Consider the following 18,274-nt stretch of genomic DNA (forward strand, 5'->3'; position numbering starts at 1 on the left):
TTTGCTGTACAAAAAGAATCAGACTCTGAAATATTGTACAATTAGCTTGTGAAGGAAATCAAAAATGCAGGTGTGCATAAATATAGGGATTGGGAATTCAATGTAATGGTTTTTAGTCATCTCCCAGAGTTCTTTTTCTGGGTATAGCTAGTTCAGTTCATTACTGCTCCATTAGAAATGATTTGGTTGATCTCGTTGCTGAGGATGGCCTGATCCATCAGAACTGGTCATCATCTAGTATTGTTGTTGAAGTATATAATGATCTCCTGGTCCTGCTCATTTCACTCAGCATCAGTTCGTGTAAGTCTCTCCAGGCCTTTCTGAAATCATCCTGTTGGTCATTTCTTACAGAACAGTAATATTCCATAATTTTCATATACCACAATTTATTCAGCCATTCTCCAACTGATGGACATCCATTCAGTTTCCAGTTTCTAGCCACTACAAAAAGGGCTGCCACAAACATTCGTGCACATACAGGTCCCTTTCCCTTCTTTAATATTTCTTTGGGATATAAACCCAATAGTAACACTGCTGTATCAAAGGGCATGCACAATTTGATAACTTTCTGAGCACAGTTCCAAATTGCTCTCCAGAATAATTGGATCAGTTCACAGCTCCACCAACAATGTATTAGTATCTCAGTTTTTCCACATCCCTGCCAACATTCATCATTATCTTTTCCTGTCATCTTAGCCAATCTGAGAGGTGTGTAGTGGTCTTAATTTGCATTTCTCTAATTAATAGTGATTTAGAGCATCTTTTCATATGGCTAGAAATGGTTTCAATTTCTTCATCTGAAAACTGTTCATATCGTATGACCATTTATTAATTGGAGAATGGCTTGAATTCTTTTAAATTTGAGTCATTTATATATTTTGGAAATGAGAACTTATCAGAACTCTTGAAACATTTTTAAATAAAATTTTGAGTTCCAAATTTTCTTCTTTCTCTCCTTCCTTCTTAAGATGGCATGCAATTTGATATCGGTTATATAGATGTAAAAATGTAAAACATTTTTCCACATTAGTCATGTTGTGAAAGAAGTAACAGTTTGCAAAATAATTTGCAAAAGGAAAAAACCATGAAAAAATAAAATGAAAATAGGAGTCTGCATACATCTGGATGTGGATTGCATTTTCTATCATAAGTAGAAGTGTCTTGGATCACTGTATTGCTGAGAAGAGCTAGGTCAACCACAGCTGATCATCACACAGTGTTTCTGTTATTGTGTGCAATACTCTCCTGGTTTTGCTCATTTCAATTGTATCAGTTTATGTTAAATCTTTCCAGGTTTTTCTAAAATTTGTCTGCTCATCATTTCTCATAGCACAACAGTATAGCATTACATTCATATACTAAAATTTGTTTAGTCATTGATTGGAACCCCCTCAATTTCCAATTTTTTGCCACCACAAAAAGATGCTGCAAATATTTTTGTGTGTCTTTTAAAAAATCTTTTTTTAATGCTCTCTTTGGCATACAGAGCTAGTGATGGTATTGCTAGAGCAAATTTATTCAGAGTTTGGTTTCTCTTTGGGCATAGGTCCAAATTGTTCTCTAGAATGGTTGGATCAGTTCACAGCTCCACCAACCATGCATCAGTATGCTAATTTTCCCATATCTAATATTTATCATTCTTTTTTGTCATGTTGGACAATCTGATAGGTGTGAAGTGGTACCTCAAGATTGTTTTAATTTGTATTTTCTCTAATCAAAAGTGATTCAGAGTTACATCAAGTTTTCTGCCGTTTCCTACCTTAAGGGAATGGTAGTAACACTATTCCTTCAGGCTCAAACACTCATCTCCTTTGCCTGAACTACCAAAGATCCTGTTCTAACTACAATTCATTTCCTTCCCCAACTTTGCCCTTTCATAAACCAGTCCAACTCTACAATATCCTCTTGAATCTCTTGCTCTCTTAACCTATTCTGATCTTCCTATGTCATGTCTCAGCTGTAGGCCATTCCCACAATGTGCAAACTTCACTCCTACACATGCTACTGAAAAAACCTATAAAAAAATCATACTCTTTTCTGACCTGGGTACACTATAAACTAATGTATAAAATCAATTGGACTCTCACTGTGGCAAGGCAATTCTTTACCATCTTAACTCACTATCCTACTAATATAGGAGCTCTTCCAAACCTTTTCATCCTTTTATAAATCTCCCATGGTTTCATCTGTCCCCATTCCCTAATCTGAGATCTTTGTCACATTTTACAAAGAAACTGAGGTGGTCCTTCTGTCTTCATCTCTTATCAACAATGTGTCTTTTATAGCTCTCCTTAAGTTTTGTCTCACATAATGTGGTGGCTTTTTCCCTTACTAATTAAACTCCCTTACATGCACAAGTGATTCTATGCCATACCATCTTCTCCAGCAGATTGCTCCCTCTATTGTTCATACTCCCTCACTTGTCTTCAATTTCTCCCTGACTTACTAGGCTTCCCTATAATCATGCCTATTTTCCAAAACCTTAAAAAAAACCCAAACCACCCAAAAACTCATTTGACCCATTCATCCTCATTACTGTCCTGCATCTTTCCTCTTTTTTGTGGCTAAACTGAAAAGGCGCAGTAACAGGTGACTGCTTTTCTCTTCTTAATTCTTTACAATCTGACTTGAGTAGGGGATGACTACATGTTGGGTAGAAAAGCTTATAATTCTCTTGCCAATTCTTGCATGTAAGTTCTCATGATAATATGATTCATCCATTTTGGGCATATTATGCCTCTCCTTGACCTTTAGAAATTATTGTCCTATGATTTGCAGATAGAGTTTTACGGGAAAACCATTGATGATAAAAAGGTGCATTTGTTTTTTTTAGGGAGAATCTTGGGGGTTTTGAAAGCAATGTGTTATTTCTCAAATACAATCTTTTTCTTTTCTTCTGTTTAATTTTGGGGCCTAGCTCATTGTTCAGTATCTGTCCAAACACTGGTATGACAGGCTCAATAGGCTAGCCATCAAACAATATGATTGCCCTTATTCTTCATCCACTGGGTTTTCCCCATGATTGCCTTATTTATCAGCATTCTTTATCCAGTGGGTTTTTCCCATGTGGATAGTTAGGCCATTTTTAAAAATGGTATTTTATTTTTCCAAATACATACAAAGATAGCTTTCAACATCTACCCTTACAAACCTTGTGTTCCAGATTTTTCTTCTTTTCCTCCTTCCCTCTTATTCCCCAAGATAGGAAGCAATCTGATATAGGTTAAATGTGTGCAGTTCTTCTAAACATTTACATATCCGTCATGCTGAGTGGGAAAAAAAAAAAAAGGAAAAAAAAACACAAGGAATGTAATGTTCTGCCTAGCTCTCCGGAAGCCCTTTGAATGGGCCTTGATTTCAGCAGAATAATCACCACGATAATAATCAGGAATAAAGTCCAAAGTCTTTATCATCTCCTTCACAGTCTTTCTCCTTTGTCTGGGGCTGAGCTAGCTTTCTTGGGGGAACCTTCAGATAGGCCTTAGTCTCAGTGGAGAAGTGAAGGAGGACAGGCCAGTCACCACGAGGGTCTCTGTCTTCAAGTCTCTTCAAGTCCTCCTCTAAATCTGACTCTGATCTCTTAAATACTCTATTACAATTAAATCCATTCATCATACTGAGTATAAGCCAATCATTATATCACTAGGAAATGATTATTTGTTGTAAGATTAAATCAATCATACTGAACTAGAGAACTATTAATCACCATGCTAAACTAGATAACCATTGTCTTATTAATTCCACTGAGTTAACACCTTGTTGTAAGAATCCTTGCCTCAAGTATATTTCTCCAGAGTTCTGGTCCATTACAAAAGAAGGAAAAAAAAAAAAAAACAAGCAAACAAATGACAATAAAAATAAAGATGAAACTACTATGCCTCTACCCACATTCAGTTTTCACAGTTCTCTCTCTGGATGCGGATACAAGCCAATGTTTTTTAAATGGATATGTATTTTCTTTAGGAAGTTTAGTTCATCTTTAGGCAAAGGATATTTTATATAGTCTACTGAAGGTATGATAATATAACAGATTTTGGCATTTATATGTTGACATATATTCTTAAATTTCTAAAGCTGAAAGTTTGAGGGGAAGAGGTATAGATGGGAGGTTTGAAGAATGAAGAAGAGCTGCTGTAGACAGTTTTTATATGGCATAGGGAGGGAGTTGTAGAAAGATTGCATGGTAGCAATGAAGGTCCAGTTAAGATTGCATAACATGTGTAATTACATAAAAACATATAGTGGACCCAGTCAGAATGGTTACATAATTTTTCTCTTCTTTCATTCAGAGGCATGTGAGAAAGACTCTATGTTGAAATAGTATGAATGCAAGAGTGGGATGAAAGAAAAAGAGTGTAAGCCATATATTTAACCCACTGAAGAGGAAAAGTGGGTGGCCTGGAGGTCTGTAGAAAACAGCTATGGGAATTTTGATTGAGTGGAAGAGTTGGATTGTACAGACTTTATCAGATGAGACAGCTCCTTAGAAATGGAGGTAGTGGGGAACTTGGAATATTCTAACTTCCCTGCCACCACAATTCCAATTCAGCTAAGTGGAAAGAGTGAAAGTGCAGCCTGTACTGGAAAGTGTGCCCAGAGATACTATGTCATTCCCTAAGGAGTCAGTTCTTAGCAACTGACAGAAGATAGAGGTAGCAGGAAGTAAAAGAATATAAGAGGAAGGCAAGTTTGTTGCCTATGGAACAGGAATTCCAGAGTGCACAGAAAAAGGGAGGAGTGAATTGGTTGGGTCTTTGGAGAGGAAGGGTTAAAGAGGGTGAGAATAAGGAATATGGTAGAAAGGAATGGGGAATGATTTGGATGATGATCAGTAGAGGGTAAGAATCACAGTGAAATGAAAAATATAGCCAGGTGTGAGTATGTCAATCTTTTAAGTGGAAGGTGCCTCTCTTCTTCCAGATAACTCTGGAGATAAGTTTGGATATGAGCAACACAAAATGGAATTATAGAGAAGCATAAAAAACTGAACTGATAAAAAGTAATGTAAGCAGAGCCAGGAATAGAATATAAACAGGGACCATCACCATGTAAATAGAAAGAACATCAACCACAGAACAAATGAAAATGAATATTGTAAAACAATTTTGGCTTTAAAGAAGATATGAGAAAGCATTCTCCCTCACTACTTTGTAGGTGTTGTGGGTACAGGTGTGAAAAATTTGTGTCAGGTTTTAACCTTTCTGAATTTAATATATATATGTGTGTGTGTTTATGTATATATAAATATACGTTTATAAGAAACGGTTTGGAGGGCAGGGTAGAAGGGAATATTAAATGAAGAAAAAAGATATTGATAAATATTAAAATATTAACACAGAAAATCCTAATTATAATGAACAATCTCCATTCTAGAGAACTGCTGAGGAAAAACACATTTTGACACAAAATTGTAAAGTGAAGATAAAAATAACTCTGGATTTATAATGTAAATGATAAGGAAAATTGTTCTTTGCATGAAAATTCAATTTATACACAGTTTTTTAGATACATCTCTAGTTCATAAAATGAAATATCTTCACTTCAGGCACTTAGGCAGAGGAATTTAAAATCACATGGTTTTTCCCTCTTTATTCCCAGACAGGTTTACTCAGTTTCTGAGTTGATAAGTTTATACTTATTCCACTCTTCCTTATCTCCCTGGGATCTCTTGGACTTCCTAGAGAATATTATTTGTTCATTTTAAGATAATTCACTTAGGTATGTGACAAAAGAGTTTTCTATCTCTAAAGAGTATACTACCTTTGTCTATTCAAGTATCTGGGGTGATTAGGTGGCACTGTGGCTGCAATGCTGGGGAAATCAGAAAGACTCATTTTCATGAGTTCAAATCTGGCCTCAGACATACTAGCTGTCATTTAACCTATTTGCCTCATTTTTATCATCTATCAAATGAGCTGAAGAAGAAAATGGCAAACCACTCCAGTTTCTTTGCCAAGAAAGACCCAAACGGGGTGACAAGGAGTTGGACACAAGTGAACAACAAAAATTTAAACATCATCACTCCTGGAATCAGGCCAATGCAAAAAATATTCGGTGTCACTGCTTCTGAAATACCTAGTCTTAATAATTTTCCCTGGCTTAGACCTGAAAGACCCCTAGCTTACTTAGCATGGTCAGTTCTAAAAAACCTTAAATGACACCTTGAATGACATTCACATTATCTTGTTACTAATTTTTTTTGGCAAGATAAAGCACAAAATATACTCCTGAAAATAGTTAAAACAGAAAAAAAAGAGTAATTAGAACTTATGAATGGGTGTTCATGCAATTTTGTTTTCATTGTTTAAATAAAGCACAACAGATTTAACCTCTTTTTTGTTGTTGAACTTTTTTGCATAGTTGCAGTTAGCACACAGTTTCTTTGGTTCTGCTTTTTTCACTCGGCATCATACTATACAAAAGTCTCTTTGAATTCTTCATATTAAACATACATTTCTAGCTCAATATTCCATTAGCTTTATATATCAAAAAATATGGAACTCCTAGTAAATCAGTCAACAAATGTTTATTAAAAGATTTTAATAAAATTGTGGTTAATCAATGGAGATACAAAGAAAAGTAAATCCTAAGGAATGGCCTGAAATACATGTTCAGTGATTTGCTCACATCACACAATTATTAAGGGTCATAGAAAGAATTTGGTATAAACCCTGTACACAGCAGGATTACTGGGTCAGAAGATAAAACTTACTAAATTGTTGGCAGTTTTTAAATTCCATATTGCTTTCCCAAATGGTCAATCCACTTTATAGCTTTACCTAAAGTGCCAATTTTCCCTCAGTTTAAATAACACTGAGTTTTCCCACATTTAGGAATATATAAGGAATATGGCTTCATCAAGAAGCTTCTGAGATTTAAGGAGTTATTGTTTGTTTTTAGCAAAGAAAAGCTCTGAGTGATTCATTGTACCAGATGAGCTCTTTCCAGGAAAGAGAAATAAGGCAGAAGGAGCAATGGAAGAGACGATGTTGTGATCTGAGTAAATTCAGAATTCTGGACCATGGAGGTAGAACACTTGTGAGTGATTATGAGATCAAGGGTATGACCAGTCCTGTGTGTTAGCTGAAGGAGAGTGAAGGTACAGGTCAGGTTGAGGAGGTTAACCTGAGATTATGGGGTATTGATTTTATGTTGAAGTTTCAAGTATGAGGGAACAGATTAGGGTGAAGACTACGACAACAGGCCAGGTACCAAACTAAGAAGGGAGGGAAAATTACCTGGGGCTAGGTAAGATGACTGTATAAATGATCGAAAAAGGGTATTGGATATACATTGAATAAACTTGAAAGAGAAGTTGCTTAATGATGATGGCATAGAGGTTCTGGAAACAGCAGGGAGGGTTAAAAATCTGACTACTTTTTCAGGTCTTATCAGGGGACATGAGAGAAGGTACTATCATCCAATACTGGAGAGGATGACTAGCAATGATGTCTCTTCTGGAAGAAAGGAAGTTTATTAACAATAGAGTAGCATTCAAGAAGGCACATTGAAATCTGGGGACACTGTAAGATTTGAGGGGAGTAGGACTGATATGGATGAGAAAGAGATGGGAGTGATAGTAAGTAAAGTTGATTTTTGTCTAAGGAGCTACCAACTCAAGGATTAGGAGAGTGCTATTTGGGAGTTTGCTAGCCATTGAGCAGTATCATTTGCCTGGGGATCCTACTCTTAAAAGTCCAGTAATCCTGAAGGGAGATATGAGTGTTTTCTTTCAAACACCAGAAAAGAAATCAAATTGAATATTTAAGTTAATAAATACCTCGATTGTATCCTCAGAGGTCTGATTAAATTTACAATCAACACCAGTTCCTTTGCCTTTTTCCAAGACAGCAGGAGATGATGCAAAATCAGAAAATAACCCACATCTGGGGAAATTTCTTGGCTTCTGGATAAATTTGGTGTCTGAGGCCTGACTCCTGGATGAGAATCTGGCTTGGTGACCTGGTATCCGAGGTTCTGGTTCCACACCAAGTTGAAAGTGGTAAGCAAAACAATCCTGGACCTAGAGAGTAACATAATTCCTGCCTTTCAGAAGTTTACAATCTGGAAAGATAAAGGATAGTTCCTGCTCTTGAGGAGGTCACAATCATTTAATGTAGGAGACAAAATGCAAATAACTGTAGAAACAAGATAAACTGGAATAATCAATAGAGAAAAGGCATTAGAATTGAGGGATTAGAAAAAGACTGCAAAAGGTGAGATGAATTTTAGCTGGGACTTGAAGAAAACTAGAGAAGTCAGAAAGCTTACAAAGGCTTTCCCCAAATCTAAAAATAAAAAAAAAGAAAACCAGCATTCCTATCTCAGAAGGTCTACAAGGATCTCACAATAATTTAAGTCAACTTTAAAGTTAAAAAAAAAAAAAAAAAAGAATATGAGCTATCAGTGAATTCCAGGTGAATTATTTAAGCAATGGAATTTCAGGGATGCAAAATCATACTGCTAATATTAACTACAATGTGTGACTAAGTAGTTGGACAAGTTTGAACAAATCAATATATTTTCAGATAAGAGTTATCATAGAGAAACTGATCTGGTTTATAAGAAAATACAATAGAAAACAGGCTAACTGCAGTATAAATTTTTTTTAAAAGTTGATTTTTTAAAAAAAAACTAGATCCCTGGGAAAATAGAATATCTAAGAATGAGATTCTCAGATGAAGTCTCTCCAGAGAGTAGTTGAAAATGTGAAAAACCCATCCTAGCTCCCACAGTGCAGCATCCACTCTGAGATGACTTTCCCAATTCCTACTCAAACAGGATAAGTCCTCAAAAGGAGGGAATACTATTACTGATATTCTCATTGTTCTAGCAATAGGTAATACTTAAGCGCTACATGGGACATTCAGGAAAGACTAACCCTTCTGGTGTGAAGGCTTACTGGCCATTTTCAAGGCTGCTTGTCTACCTTTGGTGTCCATCTTACACCCAATCTCATGTATGACTTCAAGAAGATATAGCACATGCAGAGGCTACAACCTGGTAAAATTATATAGGCAGACTAATCAGGCTTAAGGAAACTGACAGGCCTCAAACCTCTCCATAAGTTAGGGGGAATGTCTAGCCCAAGCAACTAAAGATTTCTCCCAATGCAATGGGTAAATGAGAACAATTTGTTCTATTAGCTATGAAGGCCATCAAAACAGATCTTAGGCAGCAAAGACGGTAAGTTCATCCACTGTAATCCAGGCCATCTCCGGATTTTTGTTTTGCTACTGAATTTGGACAACTCTGGGTGAGTGAAACTGATTTTCTGCAACTCTGCCTCATTTAAATCCACCCCATGATATCATTGGTCCTCTTCAAAAATGAAGTATGAACCCAACCACAAAAATAACAGAAAAAGAAATTAAAATTAATCACTGAGGAGAGTAGAAAAAGCATCCAGAGGAAGTGTAGTAGATAGTGCAACACTGATTTCCAACTTTTCCCAACTGATAATTAGCCCAGAGTTTTAAAAACTAGCTTTTTATTTAAGAATTTGCTAAAAGGGTATATTATCAAGTACAGGTAGTATATACAATATCTACATTTAGAATATAAAATAAATACAAGATAATTAGGAAGGGGGAGAAAGCAGTTGTAGGGATCAGGAGGGGCTTTGTCTAGGAGATAGTGCTTGAGATACATCTTTGAGGAAGTTGAGATGCTAAGGGAGGCAGAGCTAAAGAGCAAGTACAGGTCTAAGCCAGGGAAAAGTTGACAAAAATCAACTTTTAAAAAAAATTTATACTGCAGTCAGGCAGCAATTACATTCGTGTAACATTGGTGGGCATTGCTATGTATGGTAGAGTTGGCAAACTGGTTATTAGATCCCTTGTGCTCCCTTTTCTCTCTTTTAAAATTTTTATTTATATAACTTTTTATTGACAGAACCCATGCCAGGGTAATTTTTTTTTTACAACATTATCCCTTGCACTCACTTCTGTTCTGATTTTTCCCCTCCCTCCTTTCACCCCCTCCCCTAGATGGCAAGCAGTCCTATATATGTTGAATATATCGTAGTACATCCTAGATACAATATATGTGTGCAGAACCAAACAGTTTTCTTGTTGTACAGGGAGAATTGGATTCAGAAGGTAAAAATAACCTGGGAAGAAAAACAAAAATGCAAACAGTTTACATTCATTTCCCAGTGTTTTTTCTTTGGGTGTAGCTGCTTCTGTCCATCATTGATCAATTGAAACTGAATTAGGTCTCTTTGTCAAATAAATCCACTTCCATCAGAGTACATCTCCATACAGTATCATTGTTGATGTATATAATGATCTCTTGGTTCTGCTCATTTCACTTAGTATCAGTTTATGTAAGTCTCTCCAAGCCTCTCTGTATTCATCCTGCTGGTCATTTCTTATAGAATAATATTCCATAACATTCATATACCACAATTTCCCACCCATTCTCCAATTGATGGGCATCCATTCATTTTCCAGTTTCTAGCCACTACAAATAGGGCTGCCACAAACATTTTGGCACATACAGGTCCCTTTCCCTTATTTAGTATTTCCTTGGGGTATAAGCCCAGTAGTGTGCTCCCTTTTCTCATCCAGAAAGGGGCAGAACTGAATCTTTTCCAGGGTTCTCAGGAAAGATGGTTTCAAGTATGACCTTTTCATTGTCCTCTCCCTGTACTCTGCCTCTCTGGAGATTTAATTGGCTACAGTCTAAAACAATTACCTTGCTTTTAGGCTATGGACAATATATAATGACCTTCTGGTTCATATGCTTGATGTCACTGTTCCCTCCTATATTTTACAAGGCAAAGTTTTAATTATAGCTTTAATTACAAGCTTAGTCTCAAGAAAACTCTATTCAGATATAAATTGTTATTGTTATAAAATTTTGTGTATTTTCAGATAACTCTTGGCTTCTTTAAGCCTTCTTTAAAGGACTAGCATTGTCTTCCTTAAAGGACTAGAAACCATTTATTAAGTCCTTCCTTAGTCCCTTTCTGGAATAACAGCAGTGTTCAAGTTTAATTTCTGACACCTATGATTTTGTCTCACTGAACAAACTAAATTACTTTTGCTGTTGACAACTCTCACACTGTTACAGAACTATACTAGTAGAGAAATTACTCATATATATGAAAATATAGTTGCAGTCTCTATTACTATTCCAATACACTTGGAATATTCACATTTGGTGATATGAATACAAGCAAGACTCTCAAAGAGCTAACATTTCAAAAGGGAATTCATAAAGAGGAGCCAAAACTGGAAATCAAAGGAGAGGAGAAAGAGCAGACATGAGTATGCTCCATGGTTTGGAAATTGTCCAGAAATGTGGTTGCCAAGTAAGCCAATAAAAGCTCATCAAGCAGAGTTCAGGGTACCAGGAACAAAGTCTGAATTTGCAAGAGAACCAGAGTATCGGTGGCATGATAGTTGGGCAAGATTAAGATGAAAGCTCAGATAAGAGTCTAGGGTCTCATGATCAAAATCAGGATAGAGGCAGTATTTAGGTAAAAGAATACATCTAGTACATTCCAGTGCCAGTTATTGGATAGGCAGGATATGGAGAATTTTGGGAAATAAAAGCCTTTTTCTAACCTCAGCCTGTGAAGTGGGGATTACGACTAATAGATTAGTCTTAAATTCTTTTCAAGATGCCTGCAGGAACATTCAGGACTAATTCAGTCTCTCCCTTCAGTTTCTTCATCTATTGCCTCCATGTTAGATTCTTTTTTTTTTTTTTTTTTTATTTAATAGCCTTTTATTTACAGGATATATACATGGGTAACTTTACAGCATTAACAATTGCCAAACCTCTTGTTCCAATTTTTCACCTCTTACTCCCCCCCCTCCCCTAGATGGCAGGATGACCAGTAGATGTTAAATATATTAAAATATAACTTAGATACACAATAAGTATATCCATGTTAGATTCTTTATAGTCTCAGGGAGGGCTGAAGATGCCATCTCCTCCACTCTTACTGCTATTGTTTTTGTAGTACCCTCTCCTTCCTCTCAAAAGACTATATATTTTAAAACTTCTAGTTATGATTCAATTCACCTTCTGGCTTAAGATTTTAGGAATCCAAATTGTTTCCAGAACTAAAAAGGAATGCTTGTTCTGGATTACATACAAATTTCAGATACTCATCACTTCTCAAACTCTTATTTCATGGATGTCAGGCAGCTAGTGGAAAAGCTTGAGAGCTGGTGGGTTATATGTGAGGAAGAGTCAGTTTCTATGAACCATAGAGTTCATGGGGCCACACTGTAAAGGACTTTAAAAGCCTCATGGAAGTGTTTAGACACAACAGGGAGCGATCAAAGTTGACTGAGTAGGTGAGTGACATGGCAAGATCTTTGCTTAAGAAAAATCACTTTGGCACCCTTGTAAAGTATGGATCAGAGTGGATGAAAAGTTAGGCAGAAAAATGAGGCCATGGAATTATTCCAGCAAGAGGTAGAATCATGGTATATTAGTAGGAGGTAGGTTTAGAATTCAAGAGTGTTGTAGAGATAAAAAAGGCAATTTTGAGGAATTTATTAAATATATAGCTCAATAGGGATTAATGAAGAAAAACATTACTAACCCAGGAGAGCTGAAGGATGGTGGTACTCTCAAAAGAAAAAGGGAAGTCAGTACACTGGTTGTTTTGGAAAGATGAATCATGAGTTTTGGTTTGGACTTGTTGAAAGCTGGTGATGAGGATTGGACCTCCGAAAATTTATATTTTGCTATATATATGTTTATGTAACTATGACCTCGTGGAAGCTGATTAGATTACCAAGCCAGGATAGAGCCTTAGAGTACACCCACAGCTGGAGCCATCATATAATTAAGTCTTCTAAGGAATTCAAAGAGAAACTGAACAAGTAGGAAAAGAATCAAGGAAGTGAGATGTCACAAAAACAGATAATATTCGGAAGAGAGTGGTTAGTTTTTTTTTTTTTTTTTAGATGCAGCAGAGAAATCAAAGATGAGAAAAAACCTGTTATATTTAGTAGTTGAAGGAACTTTGGAGAGAACTTGGAGAATATAGGAGATAATGCTAGAAAATAAGATTTCACTGAGTTAAGGATAGCTTAAGAGTTCATATTTAATTACAATGGTAAGGAGGCATTAGTTTTGTTTTTTGGTGGAAAGTGACATCCTTATAAATTAGTAAGTTTATTGTAGTAATGGCATGAATATGGTCATAGTAGGTGTTCAGTGAGAGATAATAGGAGCCTGAACTAGGGTGGCAACGTTGGAAATAAAAAGGGGTATAAAAATAAATTCACCCAGTAATATATAAACTGTTCCAAGCATCTAAGCACATGACCTTGGAAACAGTAGGATCTTGTTAAATGGAATTATAGAAAAAAGTATTGTTATAAATGAGAAATTTTTAATGGATGCTATCCATATATTCAAGGGAATGATGCTATCAATAGAAATGTTAGGAAGGAGTGATTGAGTTAGAATATTGCTCTGGTATAGAAAATGATTCTGAAAAATATGGAAAGACTTGGACTTATGAAGATGCTATCTGCCTTGAGAGAACAGATGGCAAGTGGAAATAAGCATAGTATGGCCTTACCTATATATGTATAAGTGTATATATGGGAATATTTATAAATATCTATGTCTATGTATGTATTTATATATGTATGTATATCTCTCCACATTTATCTGTAACCTTGGGGTGAGGTGGAGGAAGGAGAAAAAAAAGTAAAAAGTATACAACAGTTCTCTGTATATGAGAGGAGGCAAAGACACACAGCTTTGAAAACAATATGTAGTACTAAGTAGGTTTTCTTGAAATGTAAATTTATTCCTTTATATTGAATCCTCTTTATTTTCTGCTGTATACATAGCAAAGTTTTTTTCTCTTTTTTTTTTAAATTTCAGTTTAAAATAAATTAGGAACTTTAAAAAATAATAAAATCAGTACAGGTGAGTTCTAATACAGTTCTCACATTTAGCTCACATTTAGAAACAAAAAGTAGAATTAGGAGGAAATTGGGAAAATGTGTTGTTTTGAATTTATACAACTTGAGGGATTGTAAGACAAGAGAAAGAAAATCAAGAGGAAATGTTCCAGAAGTAGTTGAAAATATAAGATGAAATTCAGGAAAGAGCACGGTCTAGTGATATATATTTAGGAATCATCTGCATAGAGCTAATAATAGGAATATATGGAACTTGCTGAGAGTATATATATAGCAAGAGTACTTCTTCTTTTTTTTTTTTTGAACCGGGCAATCTAGTGAAACTAATTAACCCTTTCTCAGAATAATGTTTTTAAATAATTGAGGAAATATTAAATTTCAAGTAGAGGTTAGTGAAAATTAAAAAATAATCTTTCTCCATCTAAGTTCAAGGACTCTGTAAAATTTATCAGCATACTCTTTTGTCATCCATAAATCCTAATTAAGCAGCCTTGGTGAAAGGGGAAAAAGGACAGAATTTAGTGATACCCACATTTTGGGGAAAAACAAAATACAAGAAATTCATAGCAATCCATGAATGAGACCCTTTTATCACTCAGAGGTAGTTTTTAAAAAAAGAAGCCTATTAATATACAAATTATTAGTCAGATTTCAGAAAGCATACAAAAATGAAGTGCAAAAAGTTGGCAACTCCTAAAAATTTTAGAGCAAAGATAGTCAAACTAGGATGTATTCCCTTTTTCCAGTAATTCATGCCATAGCTATGAAAATTAGTTTCAAAGAAACAAAAATATGAAATTAAAAAAATTTTATTCAATAATTTCCATTGTATAAAAGAATAAGAACTGATGAAATTATCTTCAATCATGGTCTCATTACTTCATAATAAGTAGTCATAATAAATTGCTTATGTCAATCTCAAATTATAATTTTATGTTTTTAATGTAAATTTTGACAATCTTAACAGTTTTCAACATTTCTGGTATCAGATGATTTTTATCATGTGCATCTGAAAATTTTTACTATAAACTTCTAGTCTGATTTTTATCAAATCTTCAATTTTTCTTCAGGCTGTTAACTTCATTTAATTTAATTTATTTTTAAGTAATAGCTTTTTATTTTCAAAATATATACAAAGATAGTTTTCAACATTGACCCTTGTAAAACCTTGCTTAAAATTTTTCTCCCTCTCTTACCTATCCCCCTCTCTCCTACACAGCAAGTAATCTATCATTTAAAGTTTAAACTGATGTTCTAAACACAAAGTTTGCCTTCAGTGTTAACAGTCATAATTTGTCCTCCAGTCCATGTTCATGAAGATTTGCTATAGGAACAGTTTTGTATTCTTGTATGCATTTAAAATTGGCAAAAAAAAAAAAAAAAAAAAAAAAAAATTCTAGGTTATTTTAAATGCATATGTTTTTACACATAAGATTCCAAAGAATAATGTGTGAATAAGCAGCACATATATATATATATACACACATATGTATATATAATTTTTTTAAAAGTTATAAAAATTATGTCCTTTGTATTATTTTCAATGTTGCCCAAAGCTAAAAAACAAATGACAAAGTTATAAAGTCTAAAATAAAAATTATTGTCAAGTATATATACTGATCCATGTTAACTATGTTTATTCATATGTGGATACCCACAAGGAAATTCAAAAGCTTTCCCGTTAGTCTCCATAGTCACATCATTAGCAAATACAATTCTTTTTTTTTTTTGGGGGGGGGGTGGTGGTGCTTAAATATAAACTATAACTCACACTTCATAGTATGGTTTAGGTGCGGAGTCCTGGACTTAGAATCAGAAAGACCTTTTAACTCAGAAACTTTAATTTCACTTGGCTCTAAGTTGTTCATTGGTCAAGTTTAGACCACGTTCTGAGAGCCTACCAACTCTAAATTTAGGATTATGTGATTTTGAGGAATGGCTGAAGGCACAGAGATTTAATAACAGGATAAGGTTAAAGCCCACGCAAAATGGTTTTGCTTCCATTACCTATTAGATGGGTTCTGATTGCCTCAAACTGAGGCCTAGCAAAGATCTTGATTTAGAAAGGCCAAGGTCATCTACTGCATTCTAAGCCATTATCAGCTGCCTTGACTTTTGTCTCGTCACTAGACTTTGATGACCAGAGTGATGCCGATGACTTTGTAAAACTCTTGCCTTACTTAAATCCAATTCAGGCACAAGTCAATCATCATCTTAATGCCATTGATCTTCTCTAAGAACAAAGGACAAACAAGATCAAGACTAATAGATTTCAGAGGTGTCAAACTCCCGAGTTCATGTCTGGCTAAACCAGGTTAAAATGTAATTGAGAAATGTTAAACAAGATGGAATACAACATATTAATTTGAGGTTTTCTAAGTCAATATTGTGTCCTGCAGAGATTTGTTATCTATTTGAATTTGACGTTACTGTAACAGAGAACCACTTTCAGTATAACAGTTTGTGTCTTAAGGAGTTAATAACTTTTTTTGGGGAAAAATGCTGTTCAGAACTTCCAGCAAATGATATTGTGAAAAAAGCATTACCCTGGAACTGGAAGACATGGATTTGAGTCTCATTCCAAAATTCAATACTTATTAACCATATGAATCAGGTATACATATTATTCCCCTTACAGAAAAAAACTATTTCACAGTGTTGTTGTAAGGAAGGTACTCAGTTATTATTAGAGCAGCCATAGCTTCTGAGCCATCTGTCACTTCCTTGCTATGTAATCATAAGCAAGTCACTTACTCCCAGAGCAGGTATCTTCTTACACCTGTAAGGGGAGGTCTTTAGTAGTTACCTCAAACAATGACATCACAGATCCAGCCCCTATTGATATTTATTGGGTCATTCTGAATAGCAGATTTTATGTATAATTTTATGGATATAAGCAAAAACAGCTTTTTAAAAAATTAGCCCTTTTTGAAGTGAAACCTTGCTAAATTCTTCTTTTTCTAAGGTATGCCAACTTTGAGTCTTTTTTTTTTCTGAGACAACTGGGGTTAAGTGACTTGCCCAGGATCACACAGCTAGGAAGTGTTAAGTGTTTGAGGCCAGATTTAAACTCAGGTTCTCCTGACTTCAGGACTGTGCTCTATTCACTGCACCATCTAGCTGCCCCCAATTCTTTTGACTCTTTAAACAGAGTAGAACATAATTTAATTTTTCCATGATGATCAACACCATCATTATGAACATCATTTACTGTAATTTAAGAGTATTTCCATCAGGGCCTAATGAAGTGTATGGTGTATTTGTTCCATTCTAAATGGCCCAGAGTGGGTTTTTTTTTTTGGGGGGGGGTAATTTTGTAAATTTTAGTTTTTCTCATTTCTTGAAATTTGTCAGCAGCTTTCCCATGCTGTGTGGCTTAAGACAGCAGCCTGTCTAATTTGCTGCTTCTAGTCTGACAGTAGAATTAGAATTAGAAATTAGAAACTAGTTTATTAAACTCATTAGACTGAAAAATAAGAGTTATTAGGTTCTGAGTGAAATCCCCATGGCTTCTTCTTTAAGTAAGGCTAGTGAAAGAACTTTTAAGCTTGGATTTTATGACATCTATTCTGGCTACTCAGATATTTTTTTGTCAGCGTCCCAGATAGATGAGATTGCTGGATAGGTGAGTAACAGATAAATAAAGTTATTACTATAATATCATCTCTGTGTTGTGTAAGTGAAGGATTTGTGAAACATTTTTAAAAAATGTCTATTATGTTTTTTAATGTTAGGTGTCATGATTTAAAAAAGCTAATGTACCTGAAAAGTGAATTCTTATCTATAATATAGTTTACTCATCATATGACACAATCTTATTCAGTGTATTGAATTTTATGCACTTCTCATTCTGATTTTGTCAAACTACTAGGTTATAATTAACATGTCATTGCCTTTCAATTCCTATTTTTAAGTAAGAACAATTTAACAGCGATATCTATTTACATCAGAGTTGAGTTATGAGAAGTGCAAAGTTCTTTGGGGATAAAAATGCCCAAATTTCTAATAATGTTAATGATGTTACTTTAAAGCCAAGATGCCAAGGGTAGTAACAATGCCCCAGTGATCTCACAATTAAAACTGTGTGGTTCATTCAGAAAAATTCAACTTGCTAATATGTAACAAGCCATTGCAATATGAAAAAATATTTTGGACCAAATATAGCCTATGTTAGGAATTAAGAACCGCTACTGCTGGTTCTAGTTGTTACAGGCTACTGCCAGAAAAAAGAAATTATCAGTTAAATTAAAAAATATGTCTCATTCACCAAATTAACAGTAAACATCAAATTAAACCGAACAAATAATCCTCAAAATTTTAATTAGTTGAGACAAAAAGAGGTTTACAAAGAATAAAGAGGCAAAGAG

This window comes from Sarcophilus harrisii, chromosome 6 (assembly GCF_902635505.1).
Source record: "Sarcophilus harrisii chromosome 6, mSarHar1.11, whole genome shotgun sequence".
NCBI classification, from domain to species: domain Eukaryota; kingdom Metazoa; phylum Chordata; class Mammalia; order Dasyuromorphia; family Dasyuridae; genus Sarcophilus; species Sarcophilus harrisii.